Source organism: Pseudophryne corroboree, chromosome 2 (genome assembly GCF_028390025.1).
Source record: "Pseudophryne corroboree isolate aPseCor3 chromosome 2, aPseCor3.hap2, whole genome shotgun sequence".
Classification (NCBI taxonomy): Eukaryota; Metazoa; Chordata; class Amphibia; order Anura; family Myobatrachidae; genus Pseudophryne; species Pseudophryne corroboree.
The window spans coordinates 162361459-162384599 of record NC_086445.1 but is presented as its reverse complement, the minus strand read 5'-3'; the positions used below and the strand labels follow the sequence as shown (position 1 = coordinate 162384599).

Sequence of the window (23141 nt, the reverse complement as noted above, 5' to 3'; positions counted from 1 at the left end):
CTGTGACATCAGGGGTTAAAATTAATCGTGTATCATTTCTTAACTCCCTGGGGGTGATGCAAAGTAGAACGCAAGGGAGGGGCTGATAGGGAAAGGACAGGGTGTCACTGCTAGTGGGCGTGCCAGCCAGAAATAGTAAGCAGAGCACTGGCTGTGTGATGGACACTTGGACCTTGGAGACTTCAGGCGGCCCTGCAGTAGCGCCACTGGCTGTAGAGATGTATGCAGACCCCCATGTTTTTGTTTTGTTTGTAACTCATCGTCGTGTTTTGGTTTTGCAAAACCACCCCTAAGTTTTTGTGTTCAGTTTTGGGTTGGGTTTCGGATCTGGGTTTCTTTAAAAAAAAACAACTAAAATCACGTTATTTGGACCTGTTTTTGTTCCTATAGTATTATCAACATCAATAACATAAATTCCAGTAATTTTCAGTCAGTTTTGAGTTGACCCCCTCCCCATGCACTCTCCTGAGGGAAATGGCACTTGGAGGAGGGACGTACATGCATCCAAAATCGAGATTCTGTTTTTAAATCCAAGTTCAGAACTCGGACTATTCCGATGCCCAAAACTGATCTGAGCCAGGACTCTGTTCTGCTCGGATCCCCAAAGTTCAGGTGTATTCGGTTTTCAACAAAACCGCTCATCTCATTAAGACCCTGAGAAAGCATCATGAAAAACAATTATACATTATCATTCTTCTGAGGCCAAACTGTTACTGTGGAACTAGCCCCATCATTGATATTCCCCTGGCTAAGATTACATAATAATATGTGTAAGTGTTCTGCTTTCTGTTTTTATTCTGTGTTACTTGAATACAATTATATTGCAAGTTTGATCACGGCGGTATCTTATTATGGAAGCAGCATTGATAGCGCTGTATGGTAAGCAGACTGTCAATCACTGTCAGTCTGCTGCCGTTCCATTATTATCTCTTATGCATGTAACACTTTATTACATTATAATATTGCGTACATTATAATATTGCATACAGTGTGCATGCTGGTTAGATCAGTTGGCAGAGTGCATAAAATTGTGTACAAATAGGGTAATGCAAATTTGAATGTACTGCTAACACTTGTGCTAGATCCATACGCTATTGTTAGATGTAAGCATACATGCTACAGTATGCCTGATGTAGAAAATTACTGTACTTTCAGAGCTAGACATATCTGGAGGTACATCCAACTCAACATACATACAGTGCATCCGGAAAGTATTCACAGCGCTTCACTTTTTCCACATTTTGTTATGTTACAACCTTATTCCAACAGTAGGTGATTCATCGTGCCCTACGGGTGCTCTTCACACCGTCGTAAGGGGCTACGCCCCCTTAACCCTTGCACGCCCTGGTGGTGTGCAATATTTTTATTATAAGGAGTATTACCTCCAATCATAATAGTGTGAGTGGTTAAATATTGCACGGACAAAGGGAGTGCAATGGTTAAGGGGTTGTAGCCCCTTGCAATGGCGTGAACAGCGTACGCAGGGCCTCATGAATCACCTAGTAGGTGTTGTGGTTGGGGAAGTGGCGGCTGCGGGGGAGACACGGATGGTGGAGGTGGTCCGGGGGTACCGCGGTTGGGGGAGAGGCGGTTGCAAGGGTGCTGCGGGTGGGGGAGGTGCGGGTGCGGTGGTACTGCGGGTGGGGGAGGGGGTCCGGGCCCCCTGCAATGGCGTGAACAGCGCATGCAGGGCCTGATGAATCACCTAGTGTTATGATTCCAGCACTCTGGTCAGAGGAGATCTTATGGCAAGGACCGGAGCACTGGAACGGAATGCTGGGGAAGGGAGCAGGACAGGAAAATAGCCCCTGGCGCCCTAACTCTGTTGTCTCACCCGTGTTGTCAGAAATCCCCTGCGAGACTATGGTTTCTTGAGCCCTTGGCAGCCGCGTTTGAAGGGCGGATTATGTCTGCCCAACTTCGATGCCCCCCGGTCTTAATGAGAGACAAAGGGAAACCCGAGACAGGGTGATAACAAGAGGCCCTCTAACTAAACAACCAGGCCAGGGGCTAAGCAAACTCAAAACTATAATATGTGCGGAGAAACCGCCAGGGAAAAGGACAACCAAAATATCCACTTGTCCAATTCTCCTACCCGGCACCGCCGAGTACCAGAGAGGACTTGTGGAAGCGGAACCCTCCGCAAATGCTCCAAACACAAAATATAAAAGGTAAAGCGGCTGAGCCGCAACACACGGCAGAGCCGCAACTCACGAACACCACTGGATATAAAACGGTGATCAGTCAGGACTCCAGGGAACCAAACGACCTCTTGGGATGAGATGACAACTCCCGAATACCGGACTTCTGAGGACTGGAATGACCGGATACAGCAGGACTGGAAACAGACTCTCAGCAAACAAAGGCAGCATGCAGGAAGCTATTACCGGCGTCTGTGAGAAGCCCTGGGAGTGTATTTAACAAGGAGTCCTCCAATCAGCTGCTAAAGGCTGATTAGAATAAATGCCGTGCAGCTGCCTTGCTGCACGGCCAGAGAGCAGGTGAATATCTTAATTTCCTAAAGCCTAGCAACGGGGAACGCGGTCCGCCAGTGGCGTCCCCGTTGCTAGGGTCCGTGCGGCTCAGCGCGCCCGGCGTCTAGCGTTGCTAGGGAGCCGGCGGCTGTACGCGCACGGCGTCTCTAGTTGCTAGGCGCCGGGCCGCGCAGACAAGCGGACCCCGGCGCCTAACAGTACCCCCCCCTTGAGGAGGGGTCAAGGAACCCCTAAAGCCAGGTTTCTGAGGAAATTCCCGAAAAAATGCCCTCTTGAGCCTCGGGGCATGAAGATCCTTATCCAGGACCCAAGACCTTTCCTCCGGACCATAGCCTTTCCAGTGAACTAGAAAATACAGCCGACCCCGGGACAATTTGGAATCGAGAACCTTCTCTACCAAGAACTCCTGTTGTCCCTGTACATCCACTGGAGATCTACCCTGAGAGATCTTCCGAGGAAATCTACTGGAAGAAACGTATTGTTTCAACAGGGAACAATGAAACGTATTTCCAATCCTGAGAGATCTTGGTAAACGTAACCGAAAGGCAACTGGGATGACTCTTTTAATAATAAGAAATGGCCCAATAAATTTGGGTCCCAGTCTAGCCGAGGATTGTCGAAGCCTGATGTTGCGAGTCGACAACCACACCCTATCTCCCACCTTAAAAGTGCAAGGACGTCGGAGCCTGTCAGAAAATTTCTTCTCTCGAAAGGCCGCTTTTCTGAAGCAAGGTGCACCTTTTTCCAAATGGCTCTGAGATGGGAGGTTAAGGTTAGCGAGGAGACTGAGGAATGATGAAAAAAAGAATTAGCTCTGGGGTGAAAACCAAAAACTGAAAAGAATGGAGACTCTTTAGTGGAGGAATGACAAGAATTATTGTAAGCAAATTCAGCCAACGGAAGAAACTCGGACCAATCATTCTGGAGTTTGGCTGAATACAAGCGCAAATATTGTTTCAATGATTGGTTAACTCGTTCGGTTTGCCCGTTGGATTGTGGGTGGTAACCGGATGTTAACGACAATTTCATCTTCAATGAGGCACAAAAACATTTCCAGAATTGTGCGATGAATTGTGGACCCCGATCAGAAACAATATCAGTAGGCAACCCATGAAGCCTGAATACATGGCGGAGAAACAAAACTGCCAACCCTTGGGCAGAAGGCAATCGGGGAAGAGCAATAAAATGAGCCATTTTACTAAAACGGTCCACTACCACCCATATGACTCGGAATCCGGCTGAAAGGGGAAGGTCAACCACAAAATCCATGGAAATATGAGACCACGGCCTGAGAGGAACATTTAAGGGCATAAGTTGCCCGATGGGCAAGGAACGGGGAACCTTATGCTGTGCACAAACCTGACATGAATAAACAAATTCCTTGACGTCTTTAGAAAGACCAGGCCACCATACTGAGCGAGAGACTAACTCCAATGTCTTAGAGACTCCTGGATGCCCGGAAACTTTGTTATCATGGAATTCCGTTAAAACAGTAGCTCTCAAAAACTCAGGGACGTAAAGACGACCAGCAGGAGTAATTCTAGGAGCTTGGTGTTGAAGCTGTTTTAACTGGGTAAATAAATCTTGTGTGAGACCCGCCCAGATGACCGAAGATGGAAGTATGGGGGTAACAGGATTGTTATTGTGAACCGGAAGAAAGCTACGTGACAGGGCATCAGCCTTAGTATTCTTGGAACCAGGCCTGAAAGTGATTATAAATTTGAAACGCGGAAAAAATAATGCCCAACGTGCCTGCCGGGCATTAAGCCGCTTAGCCGATTCAATGTATTGCAGGTTCTTATGGTCAGTCAATACCGAAATAGTATGTTTTGCTCCCTCCAGCCAATGCCTCCACTCCTCGAAAGCCCACTTTACCGCCAGTAACTCCCGATTACCAACGTCATAGTGGGATTCAGCGGAGGAGAATTTCCTGGACATAAAGGCACAAGGATGTAACTCCAGAGACTCCGGATCCTTTTGAGAAAGGATAGCCCCCACTCCAACCTCCGAGGCATCAACCTCCACCACAAAGGGCAATTCCGGATTAGGATGTCTGAGGACTGGAGCCGAGACAAAGGCTTGTTTCAAGGCCCGGAAGGACAACTCAGCTTCACGCGACCAGTTGGTAGGATCCGCTCCTTTCTTTGTCAGAGCTACAATGGGAGCAACCAGGTCAGAAAAAGAATGAATGAACCTCCTATAATAATTTGCAAACCCTAAAAAGCGCTGAATTGCTTTTAAATTGGTGGGTTGCGCCCAACTAAGGATGGCCTGGAGTTTCTTTGGTTCCATGGAAAATCCCTGAGGGGAAATTATGTACCCTAAAAAAGATATTTCCGTGACATGAAACTCACACTTCTCCAGCTTGGCATATAAATGATTCTCGCGTAACTTTTGAAGAACCAGACGCACCTGGGTAACAAGTTGTTCCATTGATTCAGAAAAAATCAGGATGTCGTCTAAGTAAACGACCACGAATTTCCCTAGGAAGTCACGGAGCACATCGTTAATGAGGTCTTGAAAAACTGCCGGAGCATTGGACAGGCCGAACGGCATCACCAGGTATTCGTAGTGACCCGACTGAGTACTGAAGGCCGTTTTCCACTCATCTCCAGATTTAATTTGGATGAGGTTGTACGCTCCTCTAAGGTCAATTTTAGAAAAAAATCACAGCAGAACGTAACTGATCAAAGAGTACAGAAATCAACGGCAAAGGATAGGTGTTTTTAACTGAGATCTTATTCAGGGCTCTAAAATCAATGCAAGGTCTAAGCGAGCCATCCTTTTTCTCCACAAAGAAGAAGCCTGCACTTAAAGGAGATTTTGATGGTCTAATAAATCCTTTCTCAAGGCTCTCCTTTACATAATCATTCATAGCCGCAGTTTCTGGCCCGGATAATGCATATAATCTTCCCTTTGGCAATGCGGCACCAGGAATTAACTCAATAGCACAATCATAAGGCCGATGGGGAGGCAGAATGTCCGCATTGCCTTAGGAGAAAACATCAGCAAACTCCTGGTATTCCACCGGAATGAGTTCTGGAATGATAGCTGCTACTCTGACTGGAAACGTGATACATTCCTTATCACAAAAAGTACCCCATTGTGAAATCTCCCCCGACCGCCAATCAATGGTGGGATTATGAAAGGCCAGCCAAGGGTGACCCAGAACAACTGGAACTGCTGGGCAATGTGTAAGAAAGAACTCGATTTTCTCGGAATGTGGAGCTCCTACTGTAAGTAGTACAGGGGGTGTATGGAGAGAAATAATCCCATTAGACAGCGGACTCCCATCTAAGCCATGCATGGTGACACACCTACCCAAAGGTAACTGAGGAATGCCTAAGGCCTTAGCCCAAGTTAAATCCATAAAGTTTCCTGCAGCTCCACTGTCAACAAAAGCCGACACCGAAGAACTGAGGCTGCCAAAGGAAACTTTAACTGGGACTAAAAGGGAGTTATTCGAAGAGATAAGCTGCAGACCTAGGTGAACCCCCTCACAATTCACCTGGTCAAAGCGTTTCCCGACTTGTTCGGACAATTACGAGCAAAATGTCCCTTACCCCCACAGTACAGACAAAGACCAGAATTTTGCCTTCTGGCTCTTTCTTCAGGAGACAGCCGGGAGAGACCCATCTGCATGGGCTCCTCTACGTCTTCAGGAATGGAATATACACACGGACTTGACCTTACAGGTGCTCCTTTTTCAGCCCTCCGCTCTCTGAGACGACGATCAATCTTAATAGAAAGCTCCATGAGTTTATTGAGAGTCTCAGGAGCGGGGTACTGAAGGAGACTGTCTTTTATAGACTCTGATAAGCCGAGGCGAAACTGACTGCGCAGGGCTGGGTCATTCCAGCCACAGTCGTTCGACCAACGGCAAAACTCCGTACAATAAACCTCCGCAGGATTTCTACCCTGTCTGAGAGCGCGCAACTGACTTTCAGCGGACGCCTCTCTATCAGGGTCATCATACAAGAGCCCTAAAGACTCAAAAAAAGCGTCAACTGACAACAATGCCGGATCCTCTGCTCTTAAACCAAATGCCCAGGTCTGAGGATCCCCCAGCAGCAAAGAAATAATAATCCCGACCCGCTGAGATTCAGTACCCGAGGAAGTCGGTCTTAAACGAAAATAAAGCTTACAGGATTCTTTAAAATTAAAAAACTCTTTTCTATCACCAGAAAAACGGTCAGGCAAATGCATCTTTGGTTCAGGGACTACCCTTGGGGAAGCTCGCAAAAGATCTTCCTGCGACTTCACCCGAAGAGAAAGATCCTGAACCATCTGAGTAAGTTCTTGAATCTGGCTGACTAAGAGCTGACCAGGATTTGGCCCTAAACCTGTTGGATTCATGAGGCCGATAAACTCTCACAAAACTGAATGAGAAAAAATTAAACCCCGTTTAATTTTAAGTTTTGGTATGGCCGGTAATAATGTTATGATTCCAGCACTCTGGTCAGAGGAGATCTTATGGCAAGGACCGGAGCACTGGAACGGAATGCTGGGGAAGGGAGCAGGACAGGAAAATAGCCCCTGGCGCCCTAACTCTGTTGTCTCACCCGTGTTGTCAGAAATCCCCTGCGAGACTATGGTTTCTTGAGCCCTTGGCAGCCGCGTTTGAAGGGCGGATTATGTCTGCCCAACTTCGATGCCCCCCGGTCTTAATGAGAGACAAAGGGAAACCCGAGACAGGGTGATAACAAGAGGCCCTCTAACTAAACAACCAGGCCAGGGGCTAAGCAAACTCAAAACTATAATATGTGCGGAGAAACCGCCAGGGAAAAGGACAACCAAAATATCCACTTATCCAATTCTCCTACCGGGCACCGCCGAGTACCAGAGAGGACTTGTGGAAGCGGAACCCTCCGCAAATGCTCCAAACACAAAATATAAAAGGTAAAGCGGCTGAGCCGCAACACACGGCAGAGCCGCAACTCACGAACACCACTGGATATAAAACGGTGATCAGTCAGGACTCCAGGGAACCAAACGACCTCTTGGGATGAGATGACAACTCCCGAATACCGGACTTCTGAGGACTGGAATGACCGGATACAGCAGGACTGGAAACAGACTCTCAGCAAACAAAGGCAGCATGCAGGAAGCTATTACCGGCGTCTGTGAGAAGCCCTGGGAGTGTATTTAACAAGGAGTCCTCTAATCAGCTGCTAAAGCAGCGGTGGCCAACCAGTGGCTCTTGAGCCACATGAGGCTCTTTCTTTATTTAAATGTGGCTCCCAACACTCTAAATCATGTGACCACAACAGATAGAGAAACTGCTACACTCCAGCCAGACATGCAGCAGCACTACAGGGACTGAAAATTGAAGGAGCCAGATACTAGAGGCGAGACACCCACTGGCAAACAGAGAACACATTAGGGGCTGCAGCAATGGCACGACTTGGTGGGGGAACTTTAGTGACACATGATGGTGGGCTAGAGTGACACAAGGCGGAGCTGGCTGGAGTGACACAGAAGGGTCCTGGCAGGAGTGACACATGGAGGAGCTGACTGGAGTGATGAAGGAGGGTGCTGGAAGTAGTGACACATGGAAAAGCTGGCTGGAGTGACATAGGAGGGTGTTAGAAGGAGTGTCACATGGGGAGCTTGCTGGAGTGACACATGGGGGAACTTAAGTTTATTATGTGAATCTGGCCTTTTCAATTATTTTATGTGAAAGTGGCTTTTACAATGGATCTGACTTTAATTTTTTTTATTTTATGTCGTTCTGGCTTTTTCAATGTATTTTTATACCAGGGGGGTGGTCTAGCAGGCACAAGGCCACATTCCATTTTTGCCTGCGCGCCTTCGGCTCGATGTCGGCTCTTTGACGTACCTAACAAGGTTTTTTGGCTCTTTGTCACTGACTGGTTGGCCGCCCCTGTGCTAAAGGCTAATTAGAATAAATGCCGTGCAGCTGCCTTGCTGCACGGCCAGAGAGCAGGTGAATATCTTAATTTCCTAAAGCCTAGCAACGGGGAACGCGGTCCGCCAGTGGCGTCCCCGTTGCTAGGGTCCGTGCGGCTCAGCGCGCCCGGCGTCTAGCGTTGCTAGGGAGCCGGCGGCTGTATGCGCACGGCGTCTCTAGTTGCTAGGCGCCGGGCCGCGCAGACAAGCGGACCCCGGCGCCTAACACCTAGTAGGTGCTGTGCTTGGGGAAGTGGCGGGAGCGGGGGAGCCGCGGGTGGGAGAGAGGGTCCGGAGCCACCGCGAGTGGTGGAGGGGGGGTGTGGGGGTGCCGTAGATGGGGCCCGGAGGTACTGCGAGTGGGGGAGGGGCGGGTAATGCTTCTCCTGCTTCTCCTCCTAGAAGCAGCTAAGCTGCTGTCCTCCCTTTGGCAGTGGCTCTCCAGGAGACTCGCAAAGCAGCCAGTCTCAACATGCCGCATTATAGGGAAGAAGATGCTCTTAATAACCTACAGCTCCCAGCAGCCCTTAGCGCCGGAATCCTTCGGCGCTAAGGGCTGCTGGGAGCTGTAGTTTAGTTAGTGCGTCTACTTCCCTGTAATGCGGCACATTGGGACACCAGCGCTAACAATAGTGACTGGCTGGCAGAACTGAGCGACTGACTCGCTGAATCAATGTAAAAGATGAGAGTGGTGTGGAGTGTCAGTGACACTGCACACCCACTGCACTGCACAGCACTGTCTTTTACATTGATTCAGCATCCAGACATTACCCTCTGAGATATCACCCACTCTATCCGTTACATTAGCCATCATGGGGCTTCCAGGCCAGCAGCCCAGGTGCTGTGTTGCGGAGTCAGGGCCTCTGGGGATCTGGGCGCGGCTGTGGTGGGGAAGCACTTCTGTGACATCACGCACAGAGGAGGCTCCGGGGCTCAGAGAGTATGCGGCGCAGGGAGGGTTATGAAAGACTTCCACTGCTTTGCTTTCATACATATCTATGCTGGTGGCCGCAGCAGCTTCTGTTCCACCTGCGCCGCGGCTATGGAGTGGGGTTTGTTGGTTCCGGAGAGAGCAGGCGGACTGGCAGCAGGACATAGGGTGTCATTCCGACCTGATCGTAGCTGTGGTAAATTCAGCACAGCTACGATCACATACACTTACATGTGGGGGGACGCCCAGCACAGGGCTAGTCCGCCCCGCATGTCGCACAGCGGCAATGCTTTTGTACTTGAACAGTAATTCCCGGCCAGTGCAGCTCCTGCGGCTGGCTGGGAGTTACTAGTCACTGACCTGGGTCGCAGTGGCTGCGTGTGACGTCACGCAGCTGCTGCGGCCCCCCCCGCGCACGGTCCGGTCATGCCTGCGTTGGCCGGACCGCGCCCACAAAACGGCGGGCAAACGCCGCCATCTCCCACCCAGTGATTGCCTCTGCCTGTCAATCAGGGAGAGGCGATCGCTAGGCAATGACAGTCGTCGGCTGTCAGCCATGGGCCGGCGCATGCGCAGTTCTGACCTGATCGCTGCGATAAACTGCAGCGAGCGTTCAGGTCAGAATGACCCCCATAGAACGCTACAGTAAAAGGAATTTTTTCCCCCTATCTACAGCGCAGAGGTATACCCTCCAGCTGTACCTTTTTGGCAGGTACAGTACTTTTTTTTTATGATCTGTACCGATTTCTGGCTCTACAAACTTCCACTGAAAGTATAGGAAAAGGGGCGTGGCCACGCCTCGGTAACCATAGCCACGCCCCCTTTTCGAATTTGTGCCGATTTTTTATGTGTAAATTGTTGGAGGGTATGTTGCTGCACATGCAGTGGGACTATTTTGGGGTGTGGGCCTGGAGCTGCAACTCCATCAGCCCCATTGTTAATGCTGCTCTGGGAACACACAGCAGCCAAAGGGCAGAGCCTCCCATTGGATGTAACCTGTGTGAGAGGCCGTTTCTCACCCAATCAGCTGTGGACTGGGTGTGATAGACCTGCCACTAACCCAATGAGAGCTCCTAGCCACGCGCAGCGTTATACACACAGGCACAGAGTAACAGATCTGGGCTATTATATAGGAGATGGAATAAATTAATTTTTTCCCTCCAAATTCTACACACACTACCCCATAATGACAACCTGAATTTTTTTTTTTTTTTTTAGATTTCTTTTTAGATTTCTGCAAATCTATTAAAAATAAAAAATAAGATTTTACTCACCGGTAAATCTATTTCTCGTAGTCCGTAGTGGATGCTGGGAACTCCGTAAGGACCATGGGGAATAGCGGCTCCGCAGGAGACTGGGCACAACTAAAGAAAGCTTTAGGACTACCTGGTGTGCACTGGCTCCTCCCACTATGACCCTCCTCCAGACCTCAGTTAGGATACTGTGCCCGGAAGAGCTGACACAATAAGGAAGGATTTTGAATCCCGGGTAAGACTCATACCAGCCACACCAATCACACCGTATAACTCGTGATGCTATACCCAGTTAACAGTATGAATAACAACTGAGCCTCACCAACAGATGGCTCATAACAATAACCCTTTAGTTAAGCAATAACTATATACAAGTTTTGCAGACAATCCGCACTTGGGATGGGCGCCCAGCATCCACTACGGACTACGAGAAATAGATTTACCGGTGAGTAAAATCTTATTTTCTCTGACGTCCGTAGTGGATGCTGGGAACTCCGTAAGGACCATGGGGATTATACCAAAGCTCCCAAACGGGCGGGAGAGTGCGGATGACTCTGCAGCACCGAATGAGCAAACTCAAGGTCCTCCTTAGCCAGGGTATCAAACTTGTAGAATCTTGCAAAAGTGTTTGAACCCGACCAAGTAGCAGCTCGGCAAAGTTGTAAAGCCGAGACCCCTCGGGCAGCCGCCCAAGAAGAGCCCACTTTCCTTGTGGAATGGGCTTTTACAGATTTAGGATGCGGCAGTCCAGCCGCAGAATGTGCAAGTTGAATCGTGCTACAGATCCAGCGAGCAATAGTCTGCTTAGAAGCAGGAGCACCCAGCTTGTTGGGTGCATACAGGATAAATAGCGAGTCAGTTTTTCTGACTCCAGCCGTCCTGGAAACATATATTTTCAGGGCCCTGACTACGTCCAGCAACTTGGAGTCCTCCAAGTCCCGAGTAGCCGCAGGCACCACAATAGGTTGGTTCACATGAAAAGCTGATACCACCTTAGGAAGGAATTGGGAACGCGTCCTCAATTCCGCCCTATCCATATGAAAAATCAGATAAGGGCTTTTGCATGACAAAGCCGCCAATTCTGATACACGCCTGGCCGACGCCAAGGCCAACAGCATGACCACTTTCCACGTGAGGTATTTTAGCTCCACGGTTTTAAGTGGCTCAAACCAATGCGACTTCAGGAAATCCAACACCACGTTGAGATCCCACGGTGCTACTGGAGGCACAAACGGGGGCTGAATATGCAGCACTCCCTTAACAAAAGTCTGAACTTCAGGCAGTGAAGCCAGTTCTTTTTGGAAGAAAATGGACAGAGCCGAAATCTGGACCTTAATGGAACCCAATTTTAGGCCCATAGTCACTCCTGACTGTAGGAAGTGCAGAAATCGACCCAGTTGAAATTCCTCCATTGGGGCCTTTCTGGCCTCACACCAAGCAACATATTTTCGCCAAATACGGTGATAATGTTTTGCGGTCACATCTTTCCTCGCCTTAATCAGCGTAGGAATGACTTCCTCCAAATGCCTTTTTCCTTTAGGATCCGGTGTTCAACCGCCATGCCGTCAAACGCAGCCGCGGTAAGTCTTGGAACAGACAGGGTCCCTGCTGCAGTAGGTCCTGTCTGAGCGGCAGAGGCCATGGGTCCTCTGAGATCATTTCTTGAAGTTCTGGGTACCAAGATCTTCTTGGCCAATCCGGAACCACGAGTATAGTTCTTACTCATCTCTTTCTTATTATTCTCAGTACCTTGGGTATGAGAGGCAGAGGAGGGAACACATACACCCACTGGTACACCCACGGTGTTACCAGAGCGTCCACAGCTATTGCCTGAGGGTCCCTTGACCTGGCGCAATATCTTTTTAGCTTTTTGTTGAGGCGGGACGCCATCATATCCACCTGTGGCCTTTCCCACTGGTGTACAATCATTTGGAAGACTTCTGGATGAAGTACCCACTCTCCCGGGTGGAGGTCGTGCCTGCTGAGGAAGTCTGCTTCCCAGTTGTCCACTCCCGGAATGAACACTGCTGACAGTGCTAACACATGATTCTCCGCCCAACGGAGAATCCTTGTGGCTTCTGCCATCGCCATCCTGCTTCTTGTGCCGCCCTGTCGGTTTACATGGGCGACCGCAGTGATGTTGTCTGACTGAATCAGTACCGGCTGGTGTTGAAGCAGGGGTCTTGCCTGACTTAGGGCATTGTAAATGGCCCTTAGTTCCAGAATATTTATGTGTAGGGCAGTCTCCTGACTTGACCATAGTCCTTGGAAATTTCTTCCCTGAGTGACTGCCCCCCAGCCTCGAAGGCTGGCATCCGTGGTCACTAGGACCCAGTCCTGTATGCCGAATCTGCGGCCCTCTAGAAGATGAGCACTCTGCAGCCACCACAGTAGAGACACCCTGGCCCTTGGGGACAAGGTTATCAGCCGATGCATCTGAAGATGCGATCCGGACCACTTGTCCAGCAGATCCCACTGAAAGATCCTTGCATGGAACCTGCCGAATGGAATTGCTTCGTAAGAAGCTACCATCTTTCCCAGGACTCGCGTGCAGTGATGCACCGACACCTGTTTTGGTTTTAGGAGGTCTCTTACAAGAGATGACAACTCCCTGGCCTTCTCCTCCGGGAGAAACACTTTTTTCTGTTCTGTGTCCAGAACCATCCCCAGGAACAGTAGACGCGTTGTAGGAACCAGCTGCGACTTCGGGATATTCAGGATCCAGCCGTGCTGTTGTAGCACTGTCTGAGCTAGTGCTACTCCGATCAACAACTGTTCCCTGGACCTCGCCTTTATAAGGAGATCGTCCAAGTACGGGGTAATTATGACTCCCTTTTTTCGAAGGAGTATCATCATTTCTGCCATTACCTTGGTAAATACCCTCGGAGCCGTGGATAGACCAAACGGCAACGTCTGGAATTGGTAATGACAGTCCTGTACCACAAATCTGAGGTACTCCTGGTGAGGAGGGTAAATGGGGACATGCAGGTAAGCATCCTTGATGTCCAGTGATACCATGTAATCCCCCTCGTCCAAGCTCGCAATAACCGCTCTGAGCGATTCCATTTTGAACTTGAACCTTCTTATGTAAGTGTTCAATGATTTTAGATTTAAAATGGGTCTCACCGAACCGTCCGGTTTCGGTACCACAAACAACGTGGAATAATAACCCCTTCCCTGTTGCAGGAGGGGTACCTTGATTATCACCTGCTGAGAGTACAGCTTGTGAATTGCCTCCAGCACTGCCTCCCTGTCTAGGGGAGTTGTTGGCAAAGCTGATTTGAGGAAACGGCGAGGGGGAGACGTCTCGAATTCCAGCTTGTAACCCTGAGATACCACTTGTAGAATCCAGGGATCTACCTGTGAGCGAGCCCACTGGTCGCTGAAGTTCCGGAGACGGGCCCCCACCACACCTGGCTCCGCCTGTGGAGCCCCAGCGTCATGCGGTGGACTTAGAGGAAGCGGGAGAGGGCTTTTGCTCCTGGGAACTGGCTGTATGGTGCAGCTTTTTCCCCCTGCCTCTGCCTCTGGGCAGAAAGGACGCGCCTTTAACCCGCTTGCCTTTCTGTGGCCGAAAGGACTGTACCTGATAATACGGTGCATTCTTTGGCTGTGAGGGAACATGGGGTAAAAATGTCGACTTTCCAGCAGTTGCTGTGGAGACAAGGTCCGAGAGACCCTCCCCAAACAATTCCTCACCTTTGTAAGGCAAAACCTCCATGTGCCTTTTAGAATCTGCATCACCTGTCCATTGCTGGGTCCACAATACCCTCCTGGCAGATATGGACATTGCATTTATTCTAGATGCCAGCCGGCAAATATCCCTCTGGGCATCTCTCATATATAAGAGTGCATCCTTAATATGCTCTATGTTTAGCAATATAGTGTCCCTGTCCAGGGTATCAATGTTATCAGACAGGGAATCTGACCACGAGGCTGCAGCACTGCACATCCATGCTGAAGCAATAGCCGGTCGCAGTATAAAACCTGAGTCTGTATACACAGACTTCAGGATAGCCTCCTGCTTTCTATCTGCAGGCTCCTTTAGGGCGGCCGTATCCGGAGACGGAAGTGCCACCTTTTTTGACAAGCGTGTGAGCGCTTTATCCACCCTAGGGGATGTCTCCCAACGTGACCTATCCTATGGCGGGAAAGGGTACGCCATTAGTAATCTTTTAGAAATCACCAGTTTCTTATCGGGGGAAGCCCACGCGTCATTACACACTTCATTCAACTCATCAGATGGGGGAAAACCACTGGTTGCTTTTTCTCCCCAAACATAATACCCTTTTTTGTGGTACCTGGGTAATGATCAGAAATGTGCAACACATCTTTCATTGCCGTAATCATGTAACGGGTGGCCCTATTGGAATGTACCGTGGTCTCACCGTCGTCGACACTGGAGTCAGTATCCGTGTCGACGTCTGTATCTGCCATCCGCGGTAGCGGGCGTTTTAGGGCCCCCGATGGCTTTTGAGACACCTGGGCAGGCACGGGCTGAGAAGCCGGCTGTCCCACATCTGTCATGTCGTCAAACCTTTTGTGTAAGGAGTTGACACTGTCACGTACTTCCTTCCACATATCCATCCACTCAGGTGTCGACCCCGCAGGGGGTGACATCACATTTATAGGCACCTGCTCCGCCTCCACATAAGCCTCCTCATCAAACATGTCGACACAGCCGTACCGACACACCGCACACACACAGGGAATGCTCTGACTGAGGACAGGACCCCACAAAGCCCTTTGGGGAGACAGAGAGAGAGTATGCCAGCACACACCAGAGCGCTATATAATGCAGGGATTTACACTACTCACAGTGATTTCCCTTATAGCTGCTTATTACACAGAATTGCGCCTAAATTTAGTGCCCCCCCTCTCTTTTTTACCCTTATGTAGTCTGAAACTGCAGGGGAGAGCCTGGGAGCGATCCTTCCAGCGGAGCTGTGAGAGGAAATGGCGCCAGTGTGCTGAGGGAGATAGCCCCGCCCCTTTTTCGGCGGACTTCTCCCGCTTTTATTAAATTAATGTGGCAGGGGTATTTTACACATATATAGCCTAGTAGGCTATATTATGTGTGTTTGCCACCTGTAAGGTACTCAAATTGCTGCCCAGGGCGCCCCCCCCCAGCGCCCTGCACCCATAGTGACCGGAGTGTGTGGTGTGCACAGGGAGCAATGGCGCACAGCTGCAGTGCTGTGCGCTACCTTAATGAAGACAGGAGTCTTCAGCCGCCGATTTTGAGGAAGATCTTCTTGCTTCTGGCTCTGCAAGGGGAACGGCGGCGCGGCTCCGGGACCGGACGATCATGGACGGGCCCAGTGTTCGATCCCTCTGGAGCTAATGGTGTCCAGTAGCCTAAGAAGCCCAAGCTAGCTGCAAGCAGGTAGGTTCGCTTCTCTCCCCTAAGTCCCTCGTAGCAGTGAGTCTGTTGCCAGCAGATCTCACTGAAAATAAAAAACCTAAAATATACTTTCTTTTTCTAGGAGCTCAGGAGAGCCCCTAGTGTGCATCCAGCTCAGCCGGGCACAAAATTCTAACTGAGGTCTGGAGGAGGGTCATAGTGGGAGGAGCCAGTGCACACCAGGTAGTCCTAAAGCTTTCTTTAGTTGTGCCCAGTCTCCTGCGGAGCCGCTATTCCCCATGGTCCTTACGGAGTTCCCAGCATCCACTAGGACGTCAGAGAAAACTAAGAAATCACATGTACATAAATATTCACAGCCTTTGCCATGAAGCTCAAAATTGAGCTCAGGTGCATCCTGTTTCCACTGATCATCCTTGAGCTGTTCCTACAGCTTAATTGGAGTCCACCTGTGGTCAATTCAGTTGATTGGACATGATTTGGAAAGGCACACATCTGTCTATATAAGGTCCCACACTTGATAGTGCATGTCTGAGCACACACCAAACATGAAGTCAAAGGAATTGTCTGTAGACCTCCGAGACAGGAAAGTCTTGAGACACACATCTGGGGAAGGGTACAGAAAAAATAAGATTTTACTTACCGATAAATCTATTTCTCATAGTCCGTAGTGGATGCTGGGGACTCCGTCAGGACCATGGGGAATAGCGGCTCCGCAGGAGACAGGGCACAAAAGCAAGCTTTTAGGATCACATGGTGTGTACTGGCTCCTCCCCCTATGACCCTCCTCCAAGCCTCAGTTAGGTACTGTGCCCGGACGAGCGTACACAATAAGGAAGGATCTTGAATCCCGGGTAAGACTCATACCAGCCACACCAATCACACCGTACAACTTGTGATTTGAACCCAGTTAACAGTATGATAACAATGAAGTAGCCTCTAAAAAAGATGGCTCACAACAATAATAACCCGATTTTTTTTTTGTAACAATAACTATGTACAAGTAATGCAGACAATCCGCACTTGGGATGGGCGCCCAGCATCCACTACGGACTATGAGAAATAGATTTATCGGTAAGTAAAATCTTATTTTCTCTAACGTCCTAGTGGATGCTGGGGACTCCGTCAGGACCATGGGGATTATACCAAAGCTCCCAAACGGGCGGGAGAGTGCGGATGACTCTGCAGCACCGAATGAGAGAACTCCAGGTCCTCCTCAGCCAGGGTATCAAATTTGTAGAATTTAGCAAACGTGTTTGCCCCTGACCAAGTAGCTGCTCGGCAAAGTTGTAAAGCCGAGACCCCTCGGGCAGCCGCCCAAGATGAGCCCACCTTCCTTGTGGAATGGGCATTTACAGATTTTGGCTGTGGCAGGCCTGCCACAGAATGTGCAAGCTGAATTGTACTACAAATCCAACGAGCAATAGTCTGCTTAGAAGCAGGAGCACCCAGCTTTTTGGGTGCCTACAATATAAACAGCAAGTCAGACTTTCTGACTCCAGCCGTCCTGGAATTATATATATATATATATATATATATATATATATTTTCAGGGCCCTGACAACGTCTAGCAACTTGGAGTCCTCCAAGTCCCTAGTAGCCGCAGGCACCACAATAGGTTGTTTCAGGTGAAACGCTGACACCACCTTAGGAAGAAACTGGGGACGAGTCCGCAGTTCTGCCCTGTCCGAATGGAAAATCAAATATGGGCTTTTGTAAGACAAAGCCGCCAATTTTGTCAATCGCCTGGCCGAGGCCAGGGCCAACAGCATGGTCACTTTCCATGTGAGATATTTCAAATCCACAGATTTGAGTGGTTCAAACCAATATGATTTTAAGGAATCCCAACACTACGTTGAGATCCCACGGTGCCACTGGAGGCACACAAGGGCTGTATATGCAATACTCCCTTGACAAACGTCTGGACTTCAGGAACTGAAGCCAATTCTTTCTGGAAGAAAATCTATAGGGCCGAAACTTGAACCTTAATGGACCCCAATTTGAGGCTCATAGACACTCCTGTTTGCAGGAAGTGCAGAAATCGACCTAGTTGACATTTTTTCGTGGGGCCTTCCTGGCCTCACCCACGCAACATATTTTTACCACATGTGGTGATAACGTTGTGCGGTCACCTCCTTCCTGGCTTTGACCAGGGTAGGTATGACCTCTTCCGGAATGCCTTTTCCCTTAGGATCCGGCGTTCAAACCGCCATGCCGTCAAACGCAGTCGCGGTAAGTCTTGGAACAGACAAGGTCCCTGCTGGAGCAGGTCCTTTCTTAAAGGCCGATGCCACGGTTCCTCTTGGAACAGACATGGTACTTGCTGAAAGCAAATCCCTTCTTAGCTCCCGAGGCCATTAGTCCTCTGTGAGCATCTCTTGAAGTTCCGGTTACCAAGTCCCTCTTGGCCAATCCGGAGCCACGAGTATAGTTCTTACTCCTCTATGTCTTATAATTCTCAATACCTTGGTTATGAGAAGCAGAGGAGGGAACACATACACCGACTGTTACACCCACGGTGTTACCAGGACGTCCACAGCTATCGCCTGAAGGTCTCGTGACCTGGCGCAATACCTGTCCCATTTTTTGTTCGGGCGGGACGCCATCATGTCCACCTTTGGTCTTTCCCAACGGTTCACAATCATGCGGAAAACTTCCCGATGAAGTTCCCACTCTCCCGGGTGGAGGTCGTGCCTGCTGAGGAAGTCTGCTTCCCAGTCGTCCACTCCCGGAATGAACACTGCTGACAGTGCTATCACATGATTTTCCGCCTAGCGAAAAATCCTTGCAGTTTTGCCACTGCCCTCCTGCTTCTTGTGCCGCCCTTTCTGTTTACGTGGGCGACTGCCGTGATGTTATCCCACTGGATCAATACCGGCTGACCTTGAAGCAGAGGTCTTGCTAAGCTTAGAGCATTATAAATTTGCTCTTAGCTCCAGTATATTTATGTGGAGAGAATTCTCCAGACTTGATCACACTCCTTGTGTGACTGCTCCCCAGCCTCTCAGGCTGGCCTCCGTGGTCACGAGCATCCAATCCTGAATGCCGAATCTGCGGCCCTCTAGAAGATGAGCACTCTGTAATCACCACAGGAGAGACACCCTTGTCCTTGGATATAGGGTTATCCGCTGATGCATCTGAAGATGCGATCCGGACCATTTGTCCAGCAGATCCCACTGAAGAGTTCTTGCGTGAAATCTGCCGAATGGAAGCGCTTCGTAATAAGCCACCATTTTTACCAGGACTCTTGTGCAATGATGCACTGACACTTTTCCTGGTTTTAGGAGGATCCCGATTAGCTCGGATAACTCCCTGGCTTTCTCCTCTGGGAGAAACACCTTTTCCTGGACTGTGTCCAGAATCATCCCTAGGACCAGCAGACGCGTCGTCGGAACAACTGCGGTTTTGGAATATTTAGAATCCACCCGTGCTGTCGTAGAACTACTTGAGATAGTGCTACTCCGACCTCCAACTGTTCTCTGGACCTTGTTCTTATCAGGAGGTCGTCCATTTTCTTTGAAGACGAATCCTCCTTTCGGTCATTACCTTGGTAAGGACCCGGGGTGCCTTGGACAATCCAACGGCATCGTCTTGAAACTGATAGTGACAGTTCTGTACCACGAACCTGAGGTACCCTTGGTGAGAAAAGGCAAATTTTGGGACATGGAGGTAAGCATCCCTGATGTCCCGGGACACCATATAGTCCCCTTGTTCTTTGCTATCACTGCTCTGAGTGACTCCATCTGGATTTGAACCCTTGTAAGTGTTCAAATTTTTCAGATTTAGAATAGGTCTCACCTAGCCTTCAGTACCACCATATAGTGTGGAGTAATACCCCTTTCCTTGTTGTCGGAGGGGTAATTTTATTATCACCTGCTGGGAATACAGCTTGTGAATTGTTTTCAATACTGCCTCCCTGTCGGAGGGAGACATTGGTACAGCAGACTACAGGAACCTGCGAGGGGGGAAACCTCTCGACATTCCAATCTGTACCCCTTGGATACTACTTGTAGGATCCAGGGGTCCTGTACGGTCCCAGCGTCATGCTGAGAACTTGGTAGAAGCGGTGGAGGGCTTCTGTTCCTGGGAATGGGCTGCCTGCTGCAGTCTTCTTCCCTTTCCTCTATCCCTGGGCAGATATGACTCTTATAGGGACGAAAGGACTGAGGCTGAAAAGACGGTGTCTTTTTCTGCAGAGATGTGACTTAGGGTAAAAAACGGTGGATTTTCCAGCAGTTGCCCTGGCCACCAGGTCCCATGGACCGACCCCAAATAACTCCTCCCCTTTATACGGCAATACATCTTTGTGCCGTTTGGAATCTGCATCACCTGACCACTGTCGTGTCCATAAACATCTTTTTGCAGATATGGACATCGCATTTACTCTTGACGCCAGAGTGCAAATATCCCTCTGCGCATCTCGCATATATAGAAATGCATCCTTTAAATGCTCTATAGTCAATAAAATACTGTCCCTGTCAAAGGTATCAATATTTTTAGTCAGGGAATCCGACCAAGCCACCTCAGCTCTGCACATCCAGGCTGAGGCGATCGCTGGTCGCAGTATAACACCAGCATGTGTGTGTATACTTTTTAGGATATTTTTCAGCCTCCTATCAGCTGGCTCCTTAAGTACGGCCCTATCCGTAGATGGTACCGCTACTTGTTCTGATAAGCGTGTGAGCGCCTTATCCACCCTGAGGGGTGTTTCCCACCGCGCCTTAACTTCTGGCGGGAAAGGGTATACCGCCAATAATTTTCTATCGGGGGAAACCCACGCATCATCACACACTTCATTTAATTTATCTGATTCAGGAAAAACTACAGGTAGTTTTTTCACCTCACACATAATACCCTTTTTTGTGGTACTTGGAGTATCAGAAATATGTAACACCTCCTTCATTGCCCTTAACGTGTGGCCCTAAAAGAAAATACGTTTGTTTCTTCACCGTCGACACTGAAATCAGTGTCCGTGTCTGGGTCTGTGTCGACCGACTGAGGTAAATGGGCATTTTACAGCCCCTGACGGTGTTTGAGACGCCTGGACAGATACTAATTTGTTCGCCGGCCCTCTCATGTCGTCAACCGGCTTGCAGCGTGTTGACATTGTCACGTAATTTCCATAAATAAGCCATCCATTCCGGTGTCGACTCCCTAGAGAGTGACATCACCATTACAGGCAATTTGCTCCGCCTCCTCACCAATATTTTCCTCATACATGTCGACACACACGTACCGACATACAGCACACACATAGGGAATGCTCTGATAGAGGACAGGACCCACTAGCCCTTTGGGGAGACAGAGGGAGAGTTTGCCAGCACACACCAAAACGCTATAATTATCCAGGGACAACCTTTATATAAGTGTTCCTTTATAGCATTTTAATATATATACATATCGCCAAATCAGTGCCCCCCCTCTCTGTTTTAACCCTGTTTCTGTAGTGCAGTGCAGGGGAGAGCATGGGAGCCTTCCCACCAGCCTTTCTGTGAGGGAAAATGGCGCTGTGTGCTGAGGAGACTAGGCCCCGCCCCCTTTTCGGCGGGCTTCTTCTCCGGAGTTTTAGATATCTGGCAGGGGTTAAATACATCCATATAGCCTCAAGGGCTATATGTGATGTATTTTTCGCCATACAGGTATTATACATTGCTGCCCAGGGCGCCCCCCTCCAGCGCCCTGCACCCTCCGTGACCGCTGTGTGAAGTGTGCTGACAACAATGGCGCACAGCTGCAGTGCTGTGCGCTACCTGATGAAGACTGAGAGTCTTCTGCCGCCTGGTTCCGGACCTCTTCATCTTCAGCGTCTGCAAGGGGGGTCGGCGGCGCGGCTCCGGGACGAACCCCAGGGCGAGCCCTGTGTTCCGACTCCCTCTGGAGCTATGTCCAGTAGCCTAAGAATCCAATCCATCCTGCACGCAGGTGAGTTGAAAATCTCTCCCCTAAGTCCCTCGATGCAGTGAGCCTGTTTGAAAATAAAGAACCTAAAAACTTTTTCTAAGTAAATCTTTAAGAGAGCCACCTAGATTGCACCCTTCTCGGCCGGGCACAAAAACCTAACTGAGGCTTGGAGGAGGGTCATAGGGGGAGGAGCCAGTACACACCATGTGATCCTAAAAGCTTGCTTTTGTGCCCTGTCTCCTGCGGAGCCGCTATTCCCCATGGTCCTGACGGAGTCCCCAGCATCCACTAGGACGTTAGAGAAATATATGCTGCTTTGAAGGTCCCAATGAGCACAGTGGCCTCCATCATCCGTAAATGGAAGAAGTTCGGATCCACCAGGACTCTTCCTAGAGCTGGCCGGCCGTCTAAACTGAGCAATCGGGGGAGAAGGGCCCCAATCAGGGAGTTGACCAAGAACCCGATGGTCACTCTGTCAGAGCTACAGCATTCCTCTGTGGAGAGAGGAGAACCTTCCAGAAGGACAGCCATCTCTGCTGCAATCCACCAATCAGGCCTGTATGGTAGAGTGGCCAGACAGAAGCCACTCCTTAGTAAAAAGCACATGGCAGCCCGCCTGTAGTTTGCCAAAATGCACCTGAAGGACTCTCAGACCATGAGAAACAAAATTCACTGGTCTGATGAAACAAAGATTAAACTCTTTGGCGTGAATGCCAGGCATCATGTTTGGAGGAAACCAAGCACCGCTCATCACAAGGCAAATAAAATCCCTACAGTGAAGCATGGAGGTGGCAGTAGGGATGTTTGTCAATGGCAGGAACTGGGAGACTAGTCAGGATAGAGGGAAAGATGAATGCAGCAATGTACAGAGACATCCTGGATGAAAACCTGCTCCTGAGCGCTCTTGACCTCAGACTGGGACGACGGCTAATCTTTCAGCAGGACAACGACCCTAAGCACACAACCAAGATATCAAAGGAGTGGCTTCAGGACAACTCTGTGAATGTCCTTGAGTGGTCCAGCCAGACCTGATTGAACATCTCTGGAGAGATCTGAAAATGGCTGTGCACTGACGCGTCCCATCTAACCTGATGGAGCTTGAGAGGTGCTGCTAAGAGGAATGGGCAAAACTGCCCAACGATAGGTGTGCCAAGCTTGTGGCATCATATTCAAAAAGACTTGAGGCTGTAATTGCTGCCAAAGGTGCATCAAAAAAGTATTGTGCAAAGCCTGTGAATACTTATGTACCTAGGATTTATTAGTTTTTAATTTTTAATAAATTTGCAAGA

The 23141-nt window shown here is 49.5% G+C and overlaps 1 protein-coding gene across 3 annotated transcripts in view; it reads right to left on the bottom strand.

Moving 5' to 3' along the window:
- ATP7B (ATPase copper transporting beta) overlaps window positions 1–23141 on the bottom strand; it is a 249017-nt gene that overhangs the window by 196056 nt on the left and 29820 nt on the right. The window lies entirely within an intron of this gene.